This window comes from Cavia porcellus, unplaced genomic scaffold, assembly GCF_034190915.1.
Source record: "Cavia porcellus strain 051 isolate PalLab524CR breed Dunkin Hartley unplaced genomic scaffold, mCavPor4.1 scaffold_21, whole genome shotgun sequence".
Classification (NCBI taxonomy): domain Eukaryota; kingdom Metazoa; phylum Chordata; class Mammalia; order Rodentia; family Caviidae; genus Cavia; species Cavia porcellus.
Genome location: NW_026947504.1, coordinates 60,164,605 through 60,188,495, shown reverse-complemented (window position 1 = coordinate 60,188,495; position 23,891 = coordinate 60,164,605). Strand labels below are relative to the sequence as shown.

Genomic DNA, 23,891 nt, shown 5'->3' with positions numbered 1-23,891 from the left:
AGGGATAATTTTTCTCTTCCACATGTAACTTTTCAGGACAAGGCATCAGACAATAAATCTGAAGGGTACTGCAATGAACTCAGGAGACAGAAAAATCCTACACCTTCAAATATAAACATATCCAGAGGCTCTGTGGGTCAGGGATTTGCAAAGAACCACAATGAAATTAGCTCATGTGACTATGGGGCTGGAAAGTGAATTCTATAGGGCTGACCAGGAAGCAAAAACTAAGGTAAGTAAGGGTTGGTGTGGTAGTCTTAAGTCTGAAATCTGTAAGGCAGGCCAACAGGTGGAAATTGAGCCAGAATTTCCTTGTCACAGCCAAGTGAATTCCCTTTCTCTGGAAAGGCTTATTCTTAAAATTTTTCATTTTGTGAAAAAATACAATTTTATAACCAGCTAACAAGAGCATAACCATAGTTGTTACACTGTATATTGTTATCTTCAAAGTAGCTGCTCAGAGTATGACATACACCAAAAAAAGTCTTACAAAAACATATAAATCTTGCTTTTCAATGAACTAAGATAAACCAGTAGTATAGATGAAATCAATTAGCAAATATGTTGAAATACTTTTAAATAATGGATTTTGTAATTTTGGGAAGTATCTGAACTTCTCATTTCCTATTTTCTTATACTTTGTTCTTTGTGCTTCTCATATGAGAAAAAAACATGACTTTTGAGCTTGTGTGTCTGATTTATTTCACTTAACATAATGTTCTCAAGTGGCATCCATTTCACTATGAATGGCTCAAGTTTATCTTTATGGCAAGTATACTCCACAGTGTGCAAATACCTTTATCAGTTCATCAGTTCATCTGTGGATGCACACACATGCTATTCCCAAGATCTAGTTATCATAAGTCATGCTGCTATAAACCTGCGTATACATGTGTTCTTGTAATATGATGATTTTAACTCTTTTGGGAAGATACCTAGAAGGAGAATAAACTAAGTCAAATGACATTTCTAGAGTTTTCAGGAATTTCCATGGCAGTTGTACCAGTTCTCACCACACTGTGGTAGAGGAGTTCCTTTTCCCCCACATCATCACCAGCTTTTGCTTTTATTAGATTTTTTGATGTTGGCTATTCTTTCTAAGGTAAGATGGTATTTCAGTGGAGTTTTAATTTGCATTTCTCTGATGGCTAGTGATAATGAGCATTTTTTCATGTATGGACTGGTCATTTGTACTTCTGAGAAATGTTTATTCATTTTAATTGTGCTTTTTTTTTTTTTTTTTTTTTTTTTGTACTGGGGATCAAATTCATGACCTCGAGCTTGTCAGGTAGGTGTCTATACTGCTGAGCTAAATCCCCAGCCCAAAATTGCAATTGTAATATATCTAATGTTTTTTGAATTCTTTGTATACTTTTAATATTAGTCCCAGGAATAGCTGGAAAAATCTTTTCCCATTCTGCAATTGTCTCTTTACCCTATTGTTTTGTTTTGTTTTGTTGCTGTGCAGAAGTTTTAAAATTTGATATGATCCCAATTGTTGATTCTTGGTATTATTTCTTATCACTGGAGTTCTGTTCAGAAAGTCCTTAGCTACATTTATGTCTCCACAAGTTGTAACTATGTTATCTTCCAGTAGATTAACTATTTCTGTTTTAAAATTCAGATTTTTATTCATTTTGATTTTAGGTTAGTACATGGTGAGATAAATGGGTCTAAACTGCATCTTCTGCATGTGAATATCCAATTTTCCCAGTGTCATTTATTAAAGAGGTTATCTTCCTCTAGTGTATATTTTGGCTCTTTTGTTTACAATCAAACAGCTGTCTTTGTCTGGCATTGTTTTCTGCTTTTCGTATTCTGTCCCATTGATCCACATGCCTCTATTAGCACCAGAATCATGCTATTTGAATCACTGTAGTTTTATAATATAACTTCATGTCTAGGATTGTGATGCCACCTGCTTTGTTTTTGTTACCTAAGATTGCTTTTTCTATTCAGGTCTCTTCAGATCCCATATTAATTTCAGGGTTATTTCTCTATCTCTGTAAAAAAAAAGATGTTGGTATTTTGGCTGGGATTGCACTCAATTTGTATATTATTTTCAGGAGTATAATCATTATGATTATGTTGGTTCTGCCTATCCAGGAATGGAGGGTATTTTCCCACTTTCTGATGTCCTCTTCAATTTCTTTTTTCAGTCTGATGTAATTTTCATTGGAAAGGTCTTTTGTTTTCTTAATTAGATTAATATATAAGTAACTTTTGATGCTACTGTGAATGGTATTATGTTTCTAGTTTCTTTTTCACTGACTTCATTTTTGTGTATCAAAATGCTATTTATTTTTGTATATTTATTTTGTATCCTGATACACTACTGATTTTAAATTCTGGGAGTCAGTTGGTGGGGATTTTTTGGGTCTTGTAAGTAAGGGACCATGTCATCTACAAATAGTGATGTTTTTGTTTCATTCATTCTTTAGTTTTTTTCTCTTGCTTGATTGCTGTAATGTTTCAAGGATTATACAGAATAGATGTGGTACTAGTGGACATCCTTGTCTTGTTTCTGATTTTAGACAAAAAGCTTTCAGCTTTTTCCCATTTAATATGATGTTGGCCAATGTTGATCATAATGGCTTTTCTCATGTGATAAGGTCCTTCTGTACTTATTTCCTTCAGGGTTTTTATCGTAAGTGGACGCTGAATTTTTCCAGGTGCTTTTTCTGTGTATATGAAGATGATCATGTGATTTCTGTCCTAGCTTCTGTTTATGTGATAAATTACGTTTACTGATCTGTGTATGTTGAACCATCCTTGCATCCCTGGAATGAAGCTTATTTGATCACAGTGTATGATCTTTTTGATGATTTGTTGCATTCTGTTTGCCAGTATCTTGTTAAGGACTTTTGCATCTATGTTCATTAGAGAAGTTGGCCTATAGTTCTCTTTTTTTTTGATTGGATCCTTGTCTGGTTTTGAGATCAGGATAAAGTTAGTTTCTCATAAAGATTTTGGAAGTACTCTTGACTTCTCAATTTCGTTAAAAAGTTTGAGGAGTATTAGTGTTAGGTCTTTCTCTAGGAAGCCTTGTATTTTAAATCTTATTTATTTATTTTTGTTCTTTAGGCCTACAATTGTTTGGATGAAACCTTTCACATTACTGAAGGTGCTGTGGTTTAAATCCAAAAATGTCCTCAAAGCCTTATACAATCATGGGGGGCTTGGGAAGGTGAGTGGATTATGGAGACTTTATAACTGTGGGGTCTGGTGGGAAGAGGTAGGTACTGGGGGCATGACTTGAAAGGGTTTATTTCCTACCATGGCTCCTCCCTTCTCTCTCTGCTTCCTGACAACTGTGTTATGAGCAGCTTTTCTTACATCAGGCCCCTCTGCCATGCTGTCCTTCCTTGGAGTAAGCCAGCTATGGAATGAAATGAGTCAAAATAGATCTTTCCTCCTTTAAATTACAAATGTCTATTATTGTGTTTCAGTGACAAAGAAAGTCACTAAAACAGAAGTAAACCTCTTTTCTTTAAAGTCAACAGGTTGCAGATGGTAAGCACATCTATAAAAATACCTTTACAGCAGTGTCTAGACTGGTGTTTAATCAAACAACTGGACTCAGTCTAGACAAATTAACACAAAAACTTATTTTTCACACTCCCCAGTGAAACTGCCCCATCACTTATCCTCCCAAGGTCTATCATCACTTAACAAGGAACAGCCAAGGCCCAACCTTTCAAAGGTCATACACTAAAAAACAGATAATCAAAAATAAATAGACTTCTGAGGATATACACTTGGAAGAAGCAGAAGCAATTCAGACCACAGAAAATGACCAACCCTGCTTCCTACACCAAAAAATAAACAACAAAAACAAACAACTACTATTGCTAGCCTCAGGAAGATAATCAATCATGAAACTATAAAAAGCTACTGAGGAAAAACGATTTCAAAGAATAAAAAAGAACTCTTGGGAATCATTAATATGATAACATAAATGAAAAACTTGGTACAAGGATTATAAGATAAAGAGAATGAAAGTTCTAAGAAAGCAAAATGAAATGATAAAGAGATAGCAAACAGACAGGAGGGAGAGAGAGAGAAACAGAGAATGAGAGAGAGAGAGAGATGAGTTCAGTAAAACAATATCTGAGTAAGATTTTTCAGAAAGAGAACAGGGAAAATTGAAAATTATCAAAGAAATAATAAAAACACTAAAAACCATGAGTTTCCAAATGAGTAGATATTTATCTACACCATGCCATTTCATCATTTAAGAAACTAAAGATACGTTTTTGTTGCTTTTATTTTATGGTACTGGTGATTGAGCTTGGGGCCTCATATGAGTGCTAGGCAAGTCCTCTACCACTAACCTACCTCTCCAGCCCAGATAGGAAGGTTTGGCTGTGAAGCAGGGATAGATTACAGTTGTCCCTTTGTATCTATAGGATTTGGTTACAAGACCCCCAAGGATACCAAAATCTGAGGAAGTTCTTTATACAAGTGACACTAATTGCATATAACTTATATATATATATATTCTTTTAAAAATCACTTCCAGACTACTTATAATAGCTAATATAATATAAATGCTATGTAATAGCATATATATTCTCTAAATAACAGTATATATATATATATATATATGACAAGAGTAAAGTTTAACATAGGCACATTTTTTTCTGAATATTTTCAATCCAACATTGGTTGAATCTGAGGATATAGAATTCCAGGATATAGACCCTTCAGGTATAGAGGGTTGATTGTGCATGCAGATGATCAAGAATCATATATGGGTAGAGGGAAATGGAAGTATGCCTTGAAAATTCTGAGGAAAAATGATATTTCAACCCAGAATTCTATTCCCAACCAAATTTGGAAAATGTAAAGGTAGAGGATGATCTTTTTAGAAACAAAGTGCTCCAAAATTTACTTCCCAAGAACTTTTCGCAATAAATAATGGAGGAAGTATTCCTCCAAACACAAGAGTAAAGAAAGAAGAGCACAGAAAATGCAGGAATTGAGGGACCTAAGAGGAGAGAGAGTCAAAGGAAGAGTCAGCAGGATGCTCGACAGGGTCCCGGGACACAGCTGCCCTAGAAGGAGAGAGGGGGCAGGCGCAGCTCCATGAGAGGGGAATTCTGGGAAGGGAACTTCAAGCACGTGCACTTCAAGTGCTTCATGACACTCGTGAGTCTGAACATAATGAAAGGAGATGTTTGCTTTGGGGGACAGAAAATAAAGGATTTTGGGGCTGGGGATTTAGCTCAGCAGCATAAGTGCCTATCTGGCAAGTGGGAGATTGTGAGTTTGATTCCCAGTACCCAAAAAATAAAAATTTGTTTTTGTTTTTCCCTCTAATACAGAAAGGATAGATTCACATGTAGAGGTGTATACATTCCTTGAACTTCTAAACAGTTTATGAGAATTGATTGTATTACGAGTGATGATATGAACAGCTATTTTGAAGAAAAAAAGACATTATAGTAGCCATTGCTTATTTCCTATCATGTTGTGAAGTCTAATAATGCCTTTATTCTTTGTTTCTAGTTGTTTTAGCCTGTTTAGTATTAAATAATACTATAATTTTAATATATATGACAGTATGGACAGTTATTTTTAAGAGACATTAAGGTAGCCATCGTTGATTTCCTATTGTCTGGTTTTGAAGTCCTAAAATGCTTTCATTGTTCTGTTTTGATCAATTTTATACTATTTTGTTTTGTTTGAATTCATCGTGTGTGAAGATATAGACAACTATTTCGAAGAAAACACATTACCGTAGCCATTGAAGATCTCCTGTTGTCTTGTTTTGAAACAATTGCATTGTTTTCTTCTGATCTGCTTTGTTCTGTTTTGTTTTGTTTTACCCTCTTTAAAATAAAAAAGAAAATAAAGCATTTTTTATAAAAAAAAACAAGAAAATTATTAAATCTAAGAAAAGTAAAAGTTTATTCCAGAGAAGAAATTAATGTCAGTAGTATTACTTGGCTCAGTAATGAATATTTACCTAGTCCAAATAATGCAAATGTTGAATTTTGATAAAATTATGCTTATGTGAAGGATATTTGTGGTATAGACATGGAATGAGAAAAAGAGAGATAAGCCTTTTCTTACTACAGATAAGCAGAAAACATGTAATCCTGGAAGATGTTGTGGTTATGTAAAGATTGCTGTAAAAGGAATGTTATATGAAGACTTAGAGATTAATAATAATAATAATTTAAAAGAAAGAGTTTGTTTCTGGGAGGAAAAAAGGGTAAACACAAGGAGAGGACATTCCCAGCTCTTTAAATTTTTTTTATTTTGAGACAGGGTCTCACTAAGTCACTAAATTCCCCTGGCTATGTTTAACCTTGCAGTCTCCTGCCTTGGCCTCTCAGAATACTGGGATTATAAACACATACTACCATGCCAAGTGAGGATTATAGCCTTTCATAGTAAACCCTGTATGATAGCTAGACTTTCTTGCACACAAAATTTTGATAAATAGAAACTAAAGGCACACAACTACTTAAACCTGTAGGATAAGACCCAGACTCCTGGCAGCCTAAATCCTCAGTTTATGGATTAAGAGTGACCTGGGCTCTAAGTTTAGCCCTACCACTTACAAAGTATGTAACCTTGGGAAAATTATCTAAATTTTCCAAAATCTGAAAAGGTGATAATAATTCTCAAGGTAACTGATCAGAGCCCTGGTTAAGAAAACTTATGCCAGACACATACAAGGACTTGTATCAATTTTCATTCAGTGTTTTTGCTACTATCAGGCTGACAATCAAAACTCTTGGAAATCTCTTTCCAATTTGCTTTTCTAACCTCATATTTTATAATTCATCTAGATAAACTCTAAACTTAGGCCAGTCCTGAAACTTTCTTAAATACCCCATGTTTTTGTTTTTCATTTTGTCATTTTGAGACAGGGTCTGCCATGCAGTGTGGGTTGGCCTTGAACTCACTTTGTAGCCGAGGCTGGTTTCTAACTTACAGCAATCCTCCTGTCTCAGCCTCGGAGTGCTGGGATTACAGGCATGAGCCACCATGCCCAGCTCTTACCCTCTTATCCCATGCTTTTTCAAACTTCCTCCCACTGCCTGTACAATTGTTTTTTAATTTACAAGCCTATTTTGGTGGAAATAACAATCAAAAGTAAGTGGGTTATACTCTGTAAATAACTGGACAATATTTGCATTCATAGGATTGAAATGCAAGATGTAAACATTTCCTCTAGGAGCTAAAACCTGGAAGGAGGAGCTTCGTTTTTGGTTAAGACATGTTAATCTTATCATGCTCAGGGTTGTAATGATTCCTATTTGAAATATTTTCTTGGTGCTTTCAAGATTTAAGTTTCTACATAAGATTAAGTGGAATCTCTTTGATTAAAACAGAGAGACAGGGAGGGTAGGATTCTTGAGAGATGGACAGTGGCAAAACTTGAAAGCCAGAATTTTTGTGTCTCAGTCATAAACTAATCCTTGCCACCCCCAACATTGCATATGCCAACCTTCATTTTTTCTGATCAAGGGAAACCATTTATTTTGTAAACCAGAAAGTCTTTTTCTTGTCTTCTGAGAACAATTTAAATAGGAAAAAAGTAATCATATCCTTGCAGTTTTACAAAGTAAAGGCTTTATTTGGTCAATAAATTATTAGAGGCAAATTATTTTATTAAAGAGGGAAAAACATTATTGAAATACATAGATAAGCAAATTCTAGCCCTAAAATAAAGATTAAGCCAATGAAAATTAAGCTAATTAACTTTGACGATTCATCATATTATATCAACTTTACCATCTTTGAATGGAAATGAAAGTTGTGCTTTTGGGAATCTCAGTAATCTGTATGTCAGATGACATCTGAGGGCCACGGTTCTGAGTTTTTACTACCTCTTGAAGACTTTTGGTCTCTGGTGTATATAAGATGTAACAAGTAATACAATGATCATGTTAACTGCTTTTTATTGCTTTAAAATGATCACAAGATTTTAATAATTTAAAAAGATTTGCAGGTTTAAAGAAGAGGGATGGTATTGTTTTATTATTATTCTAAATTGAATTCAAATAGGCAACCTAGACTCTTACACAAATTCCCTAGGAGTTCATCATTTATTATCCTTGTCATTAGTACTTTGCTATTTGTTGACACTTTGGAAACATTCCTGAGGTGTGTGACAGTAAATCAATTGCTATAAGGTGAACATTTATATTATCCAGGAATATTCTTTCTTCATAAGGTAAATAATTTGTAAAGGGTTGCTTCATGTGAGCTGCATTAATTTTTTAGATATCAAAAATAAAGTGAGAGACTGGGGACACAGCTCAACGGCACAGCACCTGCCTGCAAGCGGGAGGTCATGAGTTCAATCCTCAGTACCAAAAAATAAAAGAGAGCGATGAGTGCACTTTAATGCGAAATAGACACTTCACAACCCTTCTAATTAGCTTTTATTTATTTTTTTTGTATATGATCCTGGAATCAAACTCAAGACGTCACACATGCTAGATAAGTGTCTATAATTGAATTACACTCACAGTGTAGCTCAGGTTAGGTTTGGAAAACTCTTACTTCCTTGACTGAAAGGAAGATTAAAGTGAAATGTATTTAAGTAAGCAAAGGACATCTAAAACCTTAGGCTCCAGTTCTACTGGCTCAGTCTTATTTCTGTGTTCTCAACAAATCAGGTGCTGTTGCTTATAATACATCTTCTGTAAAAATTAATGTACAGTTCAATCTCTAGGTAATTTCTTCTAAACTTAGTATTAATGTACAGCTAACCTTTATTTCCATTTACTTTCCTTCACATTGACATCTTTCTTAATTTAAATGTAGTTGCCTGCCTAAATCTCATGGTGCCAAAGTTTTGTAAGTAGACAAGACCTGTTGTCAATGAAATTTGCCAATTAGGTTGAGGCTATTCTTCAAACAAGAAGTCAGATCCAAAGAGGATCTATAAAACAACTTCCTAGGACCTTCTAGTATGCACTGGACACCAATGATGAAAAATAAAAGTTAACTGTTATTTTCTACACCATAGTAGTGTGCACTTGACTCCACCCTTTGCCATGTCTCCTCCCGAGACTGAGAATCAAGCAATTCCTAGCCAAGAAACAAAAGTAAAATTATCCCACTTTTCAGTTTAGAACTTTCAATAAAATCAGGTCCAACTTCAAAGGAGACACTCCAGAAGAAGCCAGCAGGATCCACAAGGAGTTTACATGAAATGGCATATATATTTATTCTGCATTACAGTCACTGAGTTACCATATCAAGCTGAAAAATGTCACCACTAAGTGTGTAAGACTCTGGTTTTTCTTTTTCTATGATCTGGACTACTTGGTTGGTTCAGTAACAAATGTATGAAGTCTTTTCTAAGAAATAATTATACTAAATATCAACCTCTGTAATTCAAATATTTCATCTGATAATGTAACTGCTGGGGGGTCACTACTATAATGATTTCAAGTGCGATTATTGCCAACTCTTCAATTAACAGATTGTGTGATGAACATAATAAAAAATTGGGAAGTTCGCATGTGGTAATCCCACTAATGGATATTATTCTTGCTGAATTAATTCTAAGCTCTTAAATTCTATGCATAGTGGAAAACCATTAGAAAATTTTTAAAAAGCAAAGTCAAAGAATAAGAGTATAACACACATTTTTCAAATGAACAGCGTAGAGCCTCTCATACAGGAGAGGACAAGGAGAAACAGACATGGCTGGGGACATAGCACGTCCAGATGACCCGCCTCCTCAGGTGGCCGAGTAACATAAAATGCTGCCTTATAGTGGAGTGTTCACATGACGTGAGGCCCAAAGGCTTCTGTTCCTGAGGAGGTTACCGCTGTCTGTGTAGGACTTGCTTCATGACGTATGATGACCATGTATTTTTTCCAAAGCAGCATCTATAGAACTGCTTCACTTCAATTTTCAGAACACCAGTGCAAGGGCTCACAGGGCCTCATGTTCCTTCCACTAAGAGGCTAATTGTATCTGCTAACTGACCATTAGGTTTACTTTTCCATACCTTTATTTTTTTTTTTTTCTACTTTTTTCTTGTCTTGCAACTACTGGTTTGATCCCAGATTGAGGTAAAACACTTCACAAATAATTTTTGGCTTAACATTCCTCATCTTCAAATATACTTTTTTCAGACTTTAATTAAACCTAGTTTTCCTGAGGGCCCACAAGGAACTACTGTATGTTTCCACTTGCAGGAAGGTTAGAATGAAAATAGAATAATGAAAATAGACAGAAAAAGTTGAAAGGAACAATATAAAAGCTCTCCTTAAAAAATCTGAATTTAGAAAATTTTCTGCCTTTCTTCAGACCTAAATTCATACTATCAAGCATTTTGGGAAAACTGGTATCTCGAGGAAGCAAAGAGACATTATATTCCACTTGAAAATAAAAGAAAAAAATCAATAAATTCCTTATAGATATAACATGGTATATAAATTAAAACACAAAATGGAAGAAAAATGTTCTACTTTTCCGCTGATTTGCTTAGATAAAAATTACTATTTTAAATTAATTTCCACTTCTTAAGCAAAATTCATTATAATTAGAAAAAATAATTTAATCAAGTGCCCTTTAATCACATAATGTGATAAATTCACTGACTTTTAATTTATTGAGACAATTTAAAGTGTAATTGCCTTGTCTTTAAAACCCACACAGAAGTGGACCTAGAAGAGTTAAATAATAAAACTTCAGTGAGGCAGTCACTGGCCAGCTTTAACCAACTGAGGTCAAATAGTACCTTTGCTAGTTGCATACACAAAACAATCATAAAAGCATTTTTGAATGGGTAATGAAGTTGATCCTGGAGATGACACTTATCCTTTCTTCCAACTTATGCAGCAGGACAAAGAGAACCTTACTTTTAGAGGCAGATGCTACGGACCTCTCTTTGCAAAGAAGACATTAAAATAGAGTTTTCTTTCCTTGGGGCCAAGTTGTTGCACAAAGCATTTTAACAGCTAATAGGAACTGAAGCTTCTAGGTACAGAAATAAAGTTGCTAAAGATATCCTCAACTAAATTTGCATTTTAAAAAACTGCACGTAGAGAAAAGAAGATAATGAGAATACTCTATAGATACTACATGAGGAAAAAAAAGCAAAAACTATTTCTGTCTGAGCCAGCTGAGCATGCATGAAAGACTATGAATGACACAAAATTAAGGGATGGAGGAAGAAAAGGGTACAGGAAGACCAGGTGAGAAAGAGTTTCCTCTGTAGCAGTTTCCTAGTACAGCGTTCATTATAGTTGATTCTTCATGATTCCTTCCATCACCAGCCCGGGTTACTGTGGCAACCCCAAAGGCACTGCTAGTGATTGGCACAGGAATGGTCTGCTGGAGGGTTTTGGGGAAATGTTTCTGCAGTACTATGAAAGAGACAGAAAGAGGGAGTCTCTTCTTTCTGGGTATACTAAACCAAACCTACATGCAGGAGTCTGCAGAGTGCATAACTGCAAAGAACTTCAACATTTGATAACATTGAATTACCAAACCAATCAATCTTGAATCTTGCCCTCTCTTGAGACTTCCTTATATGTAAAATAATGTTCTCTATATTTAAGTCAGTTTATCAGGGCTTTCTATTAACTCTTAACCAAGAATATTCTTAGTGCAACTTGTTAATATAATTAATGAGGACAATTATATATTTTACCAAATGTGTTGCATGGCTATATTCTAATTATTATTTCCATATTATATATTTATATGTGATCAAGTCTAGTTCATTCCACAATTTGTGCTCTTTTCTCAAATTTTAGCTCTTTTATAAGCTCAATACAAAAATTCCTTCATGTAAAGTTTAGTAGAAACACTAAACACCCTGACTAACTTTAAGTGTCTCGGTAGCCAAGAATTTTTTTTTTTGAAAGGTCTAGTTATAGTCTAGGCTGGTTTGGATCTTGTTGTGTAGTTGAGACTGGCCTTAAAATCAGTCAATCAATCAATTTATTTCTTTCGAGACAGGTTCTCACTATGTAGTTCAGGCTGACCTGCAACTTCTGTGTAGCCCAAGCTGGCTTTGAACTCATGACAATTCTCCTGCTTCAGCCTTCCGAATGTATCATTATGCTCAGTCAATATTTTTGTGTTTAGAATTGAAAGATAAGGGGCTGGAGGGTTAGCTCAGCGGCATAAGCGCCTGCCTTGGAAGCAGTCAGTCGTGAGTTTGATCCCTGGTACCAATAAAAATGAAAAAGACAAAAAAAAAGAATTGAAAGATAAGCAAGCGTCATCACTTACATAAACGCTGGGAGCATTTATGAAAAGATATATGGAATTCTTTCAACCTTTTACAATAAATGAGCTGATGAAAAATTCGTGAGCTGACCAGTTCAGTATATCCAATAATGTGATTAGAAAAATAGGTAAACTTTGTACAGCGTGTCCTTATCCTTCCTCTCCCTTCTCCACAGTTCAGTGACGTCCGACGTCCGTATGGCTTACTGTGTTCATCCCATGCAAGCAGGAGGGAGCTGAGCATTTGCCATGGGTACTCATGTTCATGTTACCGAGATTAGTGATAATGAGTATCACAGAAGAGTCCTGGGATGGGGGTGGAGCTCACTGCTAGAGCACTTACTTAACATTTGTAAGATCCTGAGTTGGATGCTTAGCATTAAAAAAAAGTCCTGGTATTTGAGGGATCTGTAAACTATGGTTTCTGAAACTGAGGGAAAAAATGACTGACATTTCAGAGGGATATCCGTAGGCTAAAATTTGGCCTTTTAGAGTAGAAGGGTAAGAGCACCACTACAATGTGTACATCCTGTGGAAGGTTTGACTAGAAAAATGAAGTCAGATACCTCGAACTTGCACTATCTTACTCTAGGAACCCACTTTTTAAGTCAGGCTCTTTTTGCCCCACCCCCACCCAGTCTGATCCTAATAATAGCATATAGAAGATAATCAAAAGGGAAATAATGTAAAGGAGACTCCCAAGAAAACAGCAGAGTGGTAAGTGAGAACAACTCTCCCTGTCCAAGAATTGGAATCCAGACACTTGAAAAATAGTGGGAACAGCTTGGGGAGAAGGAAAGATAAATGTAGATCCCCAGGAACAAGGAAATATCTGCCAGGAAAATTAAAACCTCAGCCTGTGTTGCTCTGGGTTTGAAATCCATGGCATTGGCACCCTCACCCTAATTCAGCTGCCTGCTGGTACCTGTGTCCAGCACAGATCAGGGTCTGCCTGCCTTCATTATCTACTGCTGCGAGCAGGGCCATGTCTGGACTGGACTCTGCCCCAAAACTGTAAATCCTGAAAGAAAAACACATATCAAAATAACAGAGAAACTCTTTCTGTTTTTTCTGTGTGTTGCTTTTTGTTGGTTTGTTTCTCTTTCCTTCCCTCCTCTATCCTTTACCAATTTATTGTGGCTTGAGAGAATTTTCCTTTGTACTTATTTTTTGATTCTTTATACGACTTCTCTCTCCTCCTTCTTTCCTTAGCATATAGCTTCAGGTTTCAAATTTTTTTTGTACTCCCCTATTCCCAACCCTATATAACTTTAATAATATTCCAAAGCTTTATTTATGTTTTAATTGTTAACTCTATAAAATTACTGTTGCATTCTTTTCCACCATAATAGAGATATACCAGTCATATTGAGTAGATGTTAGTCAATACCTGTGTTTTCTTAATGTTTATACCATAATTGTGAATTTTTTCTCTAGGTTAAGAGTGGTACATAATTGGTTCTTATACTATGTAATATCCAATTTGTCTTAGAGAATAATACTGAAAAGCAACTAACTAAAGAAATTTTTGTACTAGCAGTGAAGTCTTATAAGCATCCACAAACCTCAATCCAAAACAAGAAACCATAATATTAAATGAAGTAACTCAGACACACAAGCTTAAATATTGCATAATTTCTCTTATATTGAAAGCACTCTCTCATCGGGCATGGTGGCTCACACCTGTAATCCCAGCACTCGGGAGGCTGAGGCAGGAGGGATCGTTGTGAGTTCAAGACCAGCCTAGGATACAAAGTAAGCTCAAGGCCAGCCTGAACTGCGCAGCGAGACCCTGACTCAAAAAGACAAAAAAAAAAAAAAAAAAAAAGGCACTCGCTCCACATCTGTAATCCCAGCATTTGGGAAGCTAAGGCAGGAGGATCATTGCAAGTTCGAGGCCAGCCTGGGCTACCAAGTGAGCTCAAGGCCAGCCTGAACTGCATAGTAAGACTTTGTCTCAAAAGAAACAAACACAGGAAATACACACACACACCCTCTCTGTCTTTTATTTTATATATAATGTATATAAAATGTATGAAAATACATAAAATATATAAAACATTATTGTTTTATATATATGAATAAAATAAAAGACAGATAATAGGAAGAGAGAGTGAGAGAAGATGTATTTTAATCCAGTGTGAACAATATATCTAAAAGTGTATTTTAACTTAGCACAATTGTCTTACATGTTTTATAAGTTCTTTGGCCTATTAGCTTGGTTTTCAATCTGTATATATGACAATGAACTTGGTAAAGTCTTATAAGATAAATGAATCTGATGTTGAAAAAATAAAAGGAGGTGGAGGAAAGGAGAAAAAGAGAATTCAAATGTGTTATGTACATTACTAGTTTCTTATAGTGAATGTAATCATTACGTACTGTAAATATGTACTAATAAAAGTCAATGAAACAAAACAAACAATGGAAATATGAGAAGACAAGGTAACAAAGTATCTCCTAAGACTCCCAACTCCCCCAAATCTAGCAGGCATCAAAGGGGAGAGCAGCATAAGCCACATACTCAAATTACTGGAAAGGATAACAGAGGAGATTAAAATCAGAACAAAGAGGTACTTAGCCGGACTACAGAAGCTATAACTAAACAGATAATGGAAATGATAAGCAAAATAATCCAGGAACTTTCAGAAGACACTAATAAAAATCTAGCTGAGCTAAATAAAGCTATACAAAATATGAATGACCAGTCTAGCAAACAAGAAGAGTCCATGAAAAGGTTGCAATCAGAAATCCAGGAGATTAGCAATTATATTGACAATATGAGTAGCAGAAGTGACCAATGTGAGAACAAAATTTCTTCAACTACTCAAAGACACCTTAAAAACAACAAAAGAACATAAAAAATGAATCCAATAGTTGCTAGATGATGCAAAGAAGATTAAGAGTAGGTGGAATATCTGAAGAATCAAACAGACAATATAAATGTCATAAAAACGCATTCATGGAAATAATGGCAGAAGAAATCACAAATGTAGGGACAGATGCACACACAGATAAGGAAGGCATGTAGAACTCCCAAGTCACCATTACCAAAAGAGAAACTCTCCATGCCACATTATACACAAAGCACCAACAGTTGATTGATCACAGGGAAAAAAATTTTAAAAACTCTCCGAGGAAGGCAATGAATGACATAAAAGTAAGCCCATTAGAATTACAGTGTACTTCTCAACAAAAATCTTAAATCCAAGAGAGCTTGGTATGAAATGTTTCAAGCCCTAGAAGATACAACTGCCAATCCCAATTTATGAATCCCGTAAGAACTGATGGAGAAATAAGGTATTTCCATGATAAGGAGCAACTAAAAAAATTCACTATCACCAGACCAGCATTACAAAAATTCTCAAGGATATGGTAGAAAGTTACCATAAAGCCAACAATGACAACAAATCAAAAGGAATGAATACATTTGACAAGTCATATTTTGCAGCTAAGTAAAAGGAAAAAAAATAAGGAAATTAGCAACAGGAAAAAAAACGCAATCGCAGGAGTCAGTCAATATTTTTTAGTAATAATGTTCAATGTGAATGCCTTAAATTCCCCAATCAAAAGACACAAGTTAGCAGTATGGATCAAGAAACAAAGCCCAACAATGTGCAGTTATACAAGAAACACACTTAATTCAAAAAGAATTTCACATACTAAAAATAAAAGGATGGAAAACAATATTCCATGCAATGGTAATTCAAAAAAGCAGGAACAGCTATCCTAGCTTCAGACAAAGCAGATTTCCAAACAAAAGTGATCAGAAGAAACAAGATGATCATTACATTTTGTTTAAGGAAACAGTTCAACAGGAAGAGATAACAATTGTAAACATACATGCACTAAATGGCAAAATACTGAAACTATAAAACAAACATTAATGGACATTAAAAATCAGATAACACCAATATTCTTGTAATAGAGGACCTCAGTATACCACTGCCACAAATACAAAGATCAACTAGACACAAAAAGCCAACAAAGAAATATCAGAGTTGAACCAAATCTTCAAATGGGTGAAGATACCATTTGAAAGTACCCATAGAGTATGCCATCCAACAACAGAGTACACACTCTTTCAGCAGCACATGGGACTTTCTTCAAAACAGAGCACATACTAGCCCAACAAAGCGATACTTAAGTAAATGTAAAAGAATTGAAACTATCCCATATACATTATCAGATGATAGTACAAGGAAACTAGAAATCAGTGGCAAAAGAAACCACAGAAACTATGCAAACACATGGAAATGAAACAGTACCCTCTTGAATAATCAGTGGGTCACAGATAGAATTCAGGAAGAAATTAGACAGTTCCTAAAATTCAACACTAACACCAGGATGACATGCTGAAACCTATGGGACTAATGAAAGAACTTTTAAGGAAGAAGTTTATAGCAGTGAACTCTCATATCAGAAAAACAGAGAGAACTCTAATAATGATGTACGTCAAAGTCCTAGAAAAACAAGAATAATACAAATCCAAAGCTAGGACAAGAAAAGGAATTATAAAAATTGAGAAAAAAATTAATGAAATTGAGATTTTAAAAAAGAAGACAAAGAATCAATGAATCAAAGAATTCAAAAAAATAATCAAAATAGGCAAACCCTTTGTCAATTTTGCCAAATAAAGAAAGAGAAAACCCTAAATCCATGTAATTAGAAATGAAAAGAGTGAAGCTACAATAGATTCTGCCAAAATTCAGATCATTTGTCACTACTTTGAAAACTTGCACTCTAATTAAAGGGAATATTCAGAAGAAATGGGTAAATTTCCTAATATATATGAACTACCAAAGCTGAGCCAAGAGCATATACAAATTCTGAATAATCCTATACCAGCCAATGAAATTGAAGAAGTAATAAGAAAAACTACCAATTAAGTAAAGGACAATTTCTAAGAAATTCACTGCTGAATTCTACAAGAACATGAGAAAAAAACATAGTGTTAATACTCTTAAAATTGATATACCAAATTCATTTCTAAGAGCAATTATTACCCTGATTGTAAAACCAGAAGATATCAACCAAACAAGAAACAGGCAGACCTACTGAGCATAGATGCAAAACTTCTCAATAAGATACTGACAAACAATGCAGCAAACCGTCAAGAAACAAATCACACATCATGACCAAGCAGGATTCATTCCAGGGATTCAGGCATGGCTCAACATATGCAAATCAATAAGTGTAATACACCACATAAACAGAAGCAAGGACAAAAATCACATGACCATGTCAGTAGATGCAGAAAAAGCATTTGACAAAATTCAACATCTATTTATTGTTAAAAAAATCTGAAGAAATGGATGTAGAAGGTCTTTATCCAACCTGTTAAAAGCCATCTATGACAAACAAATCACCAACATCATATTAAATGGAGAAAAACTGAAACTCTTCTGTATAAAATCAGGACAAGACTAAGATGTTCCATCATCATTCATGTTCAATATATTTCTTGAAACACAGAATGCCACCATTGACACCACTGCTTTTGCCACTGCTTGCTCCCCCAACACCTCTCCAACTGCCACTACCTCTGTGTGGCCCTATACTATCTCCTCCTTTGCCTTGGAGAAGAAGCTGTACTGAGTTTATCTAGTGCACCTGAGATGCAAGCATGGCAGATGGTGGCAGGGTCAGGGTGTGCAGATGCATGGATGGCAGAAAAGCTGGCCACGCCCTGGTGGAGACAGTGATAGGCAGGACCAGGGCTAGTGGAGAGCACTGGCCAAATCAACCTGGCCTTCCTTCCTTCCAGCCACCGTCAACTCATAGTTCTGATTGTAAGAGCCAGGGCCTGTTTGACAGCTTCCACCAGGACTGCCTGGCCAGCATGGATACAAAGTCAGCTTGCCAAAACCTAAGACAGAAAGTGGATAATTTTGTGTTGACACATCTGAACAAGCAAGAGTGCAATTCTACAATGAACAAGAACTAATTACGAAATGGTCTGAGGCAGAATGTGGTTTGGTCAGGGATGCTGGAAACAAGAGTGGACATGATTATATCTCAGGTAATGAATCCAAAACTGAACTAAGCCACATCTTCAGGCCACAAATAGAATGAGAATTCATGAGTTCCTGGCAACCCAGAAAAAAGCTGCGCTGGTGCCCCCTCCAGAACCTGAAAGCCAGGGTCCTCCAGTTCTGTCCAAGGATATTTTCTTAGGTAAGTCTGTCAGTCATCTTTTGAGAGCTCCATTTAATTAATGGTGAAGAAATGGATTCCTGTTACTTAAGAGTACTACCTCAGTCAGCCAGGGTCACCACTGATTTCAAGATCTCTGCTTTGACCATAGTGGACTGTCCAGATTGAACAGGGAGCAAGCCTGGCAGTGAGAAAGTTGTTCATGAGCCTCTGCTTTGTGTTACTACTTGACCAGCCTGTCCAAGAGTGTGACATGCAGTAGGCACTATAGCAACCTAACATGATCCTGAAACAAATTTTTATACTTGAACAAGAAGACTGCACATGAGCTTTAGAGTTTGTGCACTAAGATAAACAGATGCTATAATGAAAGAACAAAATCAATTCCAAATGTAACTTCAAAGAATAAGGACCATATAGATTTAATACACAGATTTAGTATAATCTAACAAAAATCAAGAGCATTGCTCACAGAATTAGAGAAAGCAATCCTAATATCTATTTGGAACCAGAAGAGAGCTAGAATGGAGAAAGTAATTCTGGGCAAAAAGGGCAAGGCAGAGGGTATCACAATCCTGGACTTCCAGTTATACTACAAAGTCACCATGATCAAAGCAACATGGTTTGGGGGAAAAAAGACTTATGGATCAATGGAACAGAATAGAGGATGAAGAAAGAACTCCAGGTACAACTTATATGTGACAAAGGGGCCAAATGCTTTCTCTGGAGGAAAGACAACCTCTAAAGAGGTTGTTAAGACAAATAATATTGGGAAAACTAGCTATCTGCATGCCAAATATTGAACCTAGACCAGTAACTCTGACCATACACTAAATAAAATCAAAACGGATCAAAGATCTAAATAGTGAAACAGAAATACTTAATCTGTTGGAAATAGGTAAAACTCTTGAAGATATAGATATAGGCAGCGACTTTCTGAGCACAACACTGGTTGTATAAGAAACAGTACCAAGAATCAACAAATAAGATCACAATAAATTAAAAAGCTAAAGAAACCACGAACAGAGTGATGAGGCAATCTTTACAATGAAAAAAAAAAGTTTGGAGCTACTTCTCAAAGACTAAAATCTAAAATACAAAAAGAACTTTAAAAAAAAAAAAGACCTCCAAAATTTAAAGGCCCATTCAAAGAATGGGTATCTTAAATGAAAAAACATTTCTCAGATAAGAAGTACAAATTGCCAACAAATACACGAAAAAATGTTTGACACCACTGGTTATTCAAGAAATGCAAATAAAAACTACATTAAGATTCTCTCTCACTCCAGAGAGAATGGTTATCTGAGAAAAAATCAAACAATAACAAATGCTGGAGAGGCTGAGGAGAAAAATGAACTCTACCTCATTGTTGGTGGGAGTGTAAACTGGTACAACCACTATGGAAATCAGTATGAAGATTCCTTGACAAAACTAAAAATAGAAATTCCATTTGACCTAGCTACTCTCCTTCTAGGTATCTTCCTGAAATAGTTAAAGATATCAGATTACAGTGATACATGCATACATGTTGATAGCAGCACAGTTTATAACAGTTAAAATCTTAGAAGGAGTTTATAGGTCCATCAATAAAATGCACAAAGAAATTGTGGTATTTATACACAATGCAGTACTACTCGGCTATAAATGAATCATTTGTAGGAAATGAGACTGTAATATTAAGTGAAGTAGAGTTGACCCGCAAACTTAAATACTGCATGGTTTCTCTTATATGAGTGCAAAGTTAAAGACCATAGGAAAAAAAGAGAAAAAAGTTTATTATAATTCAAGTTGGCCAATCTATCTATCCATAAATGTACCTTGATTTAGTACAGTTGTTTTATGCTTTTGTAGGCTGCTAGTCTGGCTGTTCACCTGTATTTATGATAATTAACTTGATAAAGGCTTTAAAAGTAAGTCTGATGCTGGCAAAAAAAGAAAGAAAAATTTAAAAATGAGACTAGAGAAGGGCGAAAATAATTTTTAAACACTTAATTCTCACATTCGGTATTCTGAAGAATACATTTCTTATTTTTATGCTTATATTATTTTTATGTTGCTTTAGTATATGTAAGTACACTGCATTAGTCCATTTTCTGTTGCTAATAACTGAATACCACAGCCTGAATCCAACTATGAAGAAAAGAAGTTTATTCTGGCTCATAGTTCTGGAGGTCTGGCTTTTCAGTGGCAGAGTCCCAAGGTATTTCAAGACACTGCAAGAAAAAGAGCAGGTATGCACACATACACATGTACACTGGTCTCTTTTCTTTTCTTATAAATCCAAAGCTCAATCGTGGAGGCTCTACCCTAATAACTCTAATATCTCTCTCAAAGTACCTGCCTCTAAAAATAATCAGATTAAGCTTTCACCCTCTTACAGTCTCACAGTGGGATGAAATTTCAACACATAAGCCCTTGGAGGACATTCAAACCATATCCAAACCAATAGCATACATCATATAGTGAATCTGAATTATTGCAACCTCTTGGCTTCTATTATTTCCCACTTGAAATAAACTATTGTTTCTGTCCAAGTTGCCTTTCTTGTCCATAGTTCTTGTTTATTATCCTCGTAACAGTCAGAATAATTGTTTTAAAAACTTACATTTTGCATCATTTTCCATAGTCTCATCTCAACCTTAATCTGTCCTTATAAGGGGAAGGGATTAAGAAATAAAAAGAATCAACACACAATATTTGTGTAGGTACAAATACCCCATGGTGAATATATTCATATATATTGAAAACATATACTAATACAATTTTTTTAAAAATAGAGTATGTCTATTGTAAGAATGTAGTGGTCTTCAGTTTTTTGACCCTACATCACAATCTTTATCTTTCAATTAGAACACTTATTACATTTATATTTAGTATAATTATTGATATAATTTGAGTTAACTCTAGCATTGTAATATTTGCTTTCGACTTCTCACTCTTGTTCTGGTTTATTTCTCTCATTTCTGGAAATCTTTTAGAATGATTTGATTACTAACACTCTTAATTTTCTCCCACTGTTAGCTTAGAAGTTATGGATTCTTTTCTATGTTCTATTAATTTTTTCCTTTAGATGTTATAATATTAATTTACAGAAGTCTAACAGTAGTTGGTATTTTTACACTTTTACCAGACAATAAAAGAGCTTTAGAACTTTTTTTTTTTAGTCTTTTTCCTTTTTATCGGTACCGAGGATCAAACTCCCAACTGCCTGCTTACAAGGCAGGCGCTTATGCCGCTGAGCTAAATCTCCAGCCTGAGCTTTAGAACTTTTAAACTCCACTTATTTTCCTCTTTATATGCTATTGTGTTTTAATTTTATATTTATTAAACACTCCCAAAGAGAGGCTGGGGATTTAGTTCAGTAGCTTAAGCGCCTGCCTTTGCAAGCGTGCGGTCCTGAGTTCAATCCCTGGTATAAAAAAAACTCAAAAACAAAAAACACCCAAACAAGCAAAAACACTTCTGAAGACATTATTATGGTCAGTATTTTTTTATTTTAAAGAGGATAAAACAGAATAAAACCAATCAAAACAACTAGTATAAAAGATACAGGACTTCAAAACATTATGAAATCAACAATAGTTACCATAATGCCTTTTGATGTCTTCAAAATCGCTGCAGATAACTTCGGGCATAGTAAAAATGAAACAGAACAGAATAGAATAGAAACAATAAAAACAAAACAATGAATGCAATAAAGGACTTCAAAATAAGCCTATAGTAAAATCCAAAATTGCTATTATATCTTGCTATCTCTGAAACATCTACTCCTGCCATCAGATTTGACATAACCAAATAAAACAAAATAAATAAATAAAACCCAACCTAACAAAACAATGGAAACAATATAGTACTTCCAAAACAAGACCAAAGGGAATCAACAATGGCTACCACCCTGAGAAGGAGATCCCTCCCTAGATGTCACACTGCATATCATTATCCTCTGAACCTATGATCAGACCACTGGCCACAGACCTGCAATGTTAGTGAAACACCAAAGCACCACAGGCATCCAATTGCATTTCACCTCCATAGCTATCATCACAGCCTGTGTTTCTCTGGATAAGCCTATTGCTTAAGAGGGGGAGAAGTGGGGATGGAGTGGTGGTGTTGGTACTCTTCTTGTTTGCCAGCCCACACTCCGGAAGGGGCTGGGGTTTGTCTGTTCCAGTCTGGCGGCAGCCTGTGCATGGCACTGCTTCCAGATTGGGTTTGCTTGCTGGTGTGGCTTTGTTCTCTCTGCCCCAGGTCTGTGAATGGCCAGTCAGTATTTATTTTTATAGACACATTTTATCCTTCTCATTGCTATTTATTTTATTTGACTTGATATTGTTAAACTTTTATCTAGGATCATTTTCCTTCTGTATAAAAATACCTCTAGTATTTTTTTATTGTGAATCTGCTAAAAATGAGTTACCAATTTTTGTTTGTCTGAATACTATTTTAGGGTTTTGTTTTATCTGAGACAGGGTCTCACTATGTGGTTCAGGCTGGCCTTGAGCTCACTTTGAAGCCCAGACTGGTCTCAAACTCACAAGAATCCTCCTGCCTCCCAAGTGCTGGGTTTTGCTTCATTCTTAAAGGATACTGTTGGGCGGCATAAGCACTTGCCTTGCCAGCAAGCGATGATGAGTTTGATTCCTGGTGCCAATTTAAAAAAAAAGGATATTGTCACAATAGATTGGCAATTATTTTCTTATCATGTTGAGTTTGTCTTTCCATTTTTGTCTCCCTCTCACCATTCTATAATTTACCAGTCTAATTTTCGTTGTTTTGAACCTCATCTCTTTTTTTCCAGACAACTGTAAGATTTTCTCTTTGTCCTTGGTTTCACTATGATGAATCTGGATGTGCTTGTCTTCCATTGGCTGATTAGATTCATAGAAATGCTTGAATGTTAGAATGTTCTGTATTTTCCATCTTCATTTCTCTCATATTTTTTCATGCTTCTTACAGCTCACTGACAATCTTTTTATCTTGGTCTAGTCTGCCATTAATCTCATCCACTGAATTCTTAACTTTAGTTATTGGATTTTTCATTTATAAAATTTCTATTTGGTTCATTTTTAGGTTTCCAGTTTGAGTTCAAGATTTCAGTCTTGTTGGGCATGGTGGTACAGGTCTGCAATCTTCACTCAAGAGGATGAGGCTGGAGGATTGCCATGAACTTGAGGCCAGCTGGAGCTACATAAGCGAATTCAAGGCCAACCTGCACTACATAGTGAGACTCTATCTCAACATTAGCAGTGCCCCGAACAAACAAATAAACTAAAAACAGCTTCAGTCTTGCCTTTTCTGATTTTGAGATACTGATGAGAGCTATTTTGAAGTCTGTCCTTGGTGGAGACACATGGGGGTCTATTCTGTTTGTTTGTAGTCCTGTCCCTCTTTGCTGCTTTGAGTGTTACGTGTTTTTGAGAAATCTGCTTCTAGAGTCAGCAAGGGATTCTAGCAATACAATTTCATGGTTAGGCTGATTTGAAGGTGTGGCTCAGTCTCTGTGAAGATGAGT

General features: G+C 35.5%; 1 long non-coding RNA gene across 1 annotated transcript in view; it reads left to right on the top strand.

Annotated features, from left to right (window-relative positions):
* LOC134471998 (uncharacterized) overlaps nt 1-23,662 on the top strand; it is a 66,549-nt gene extending 42,887 nt beyond the window's left edge. Inside the window, exons 3-4 of the long non-coding RNA XR_010041823.1 lie at nt 3,085-3,187; nt 23,450-23,662. This is a non-coding gene — a long non-coding RNA (uncharacterized LOC134471998). The remainder of the gene's footprint in view (nt 1-3,084; nt 3,188-23,449) is intronic.
* The last annotated feature ends 229 nt before the right edge of the window (nt 23,663-23,891 follow it).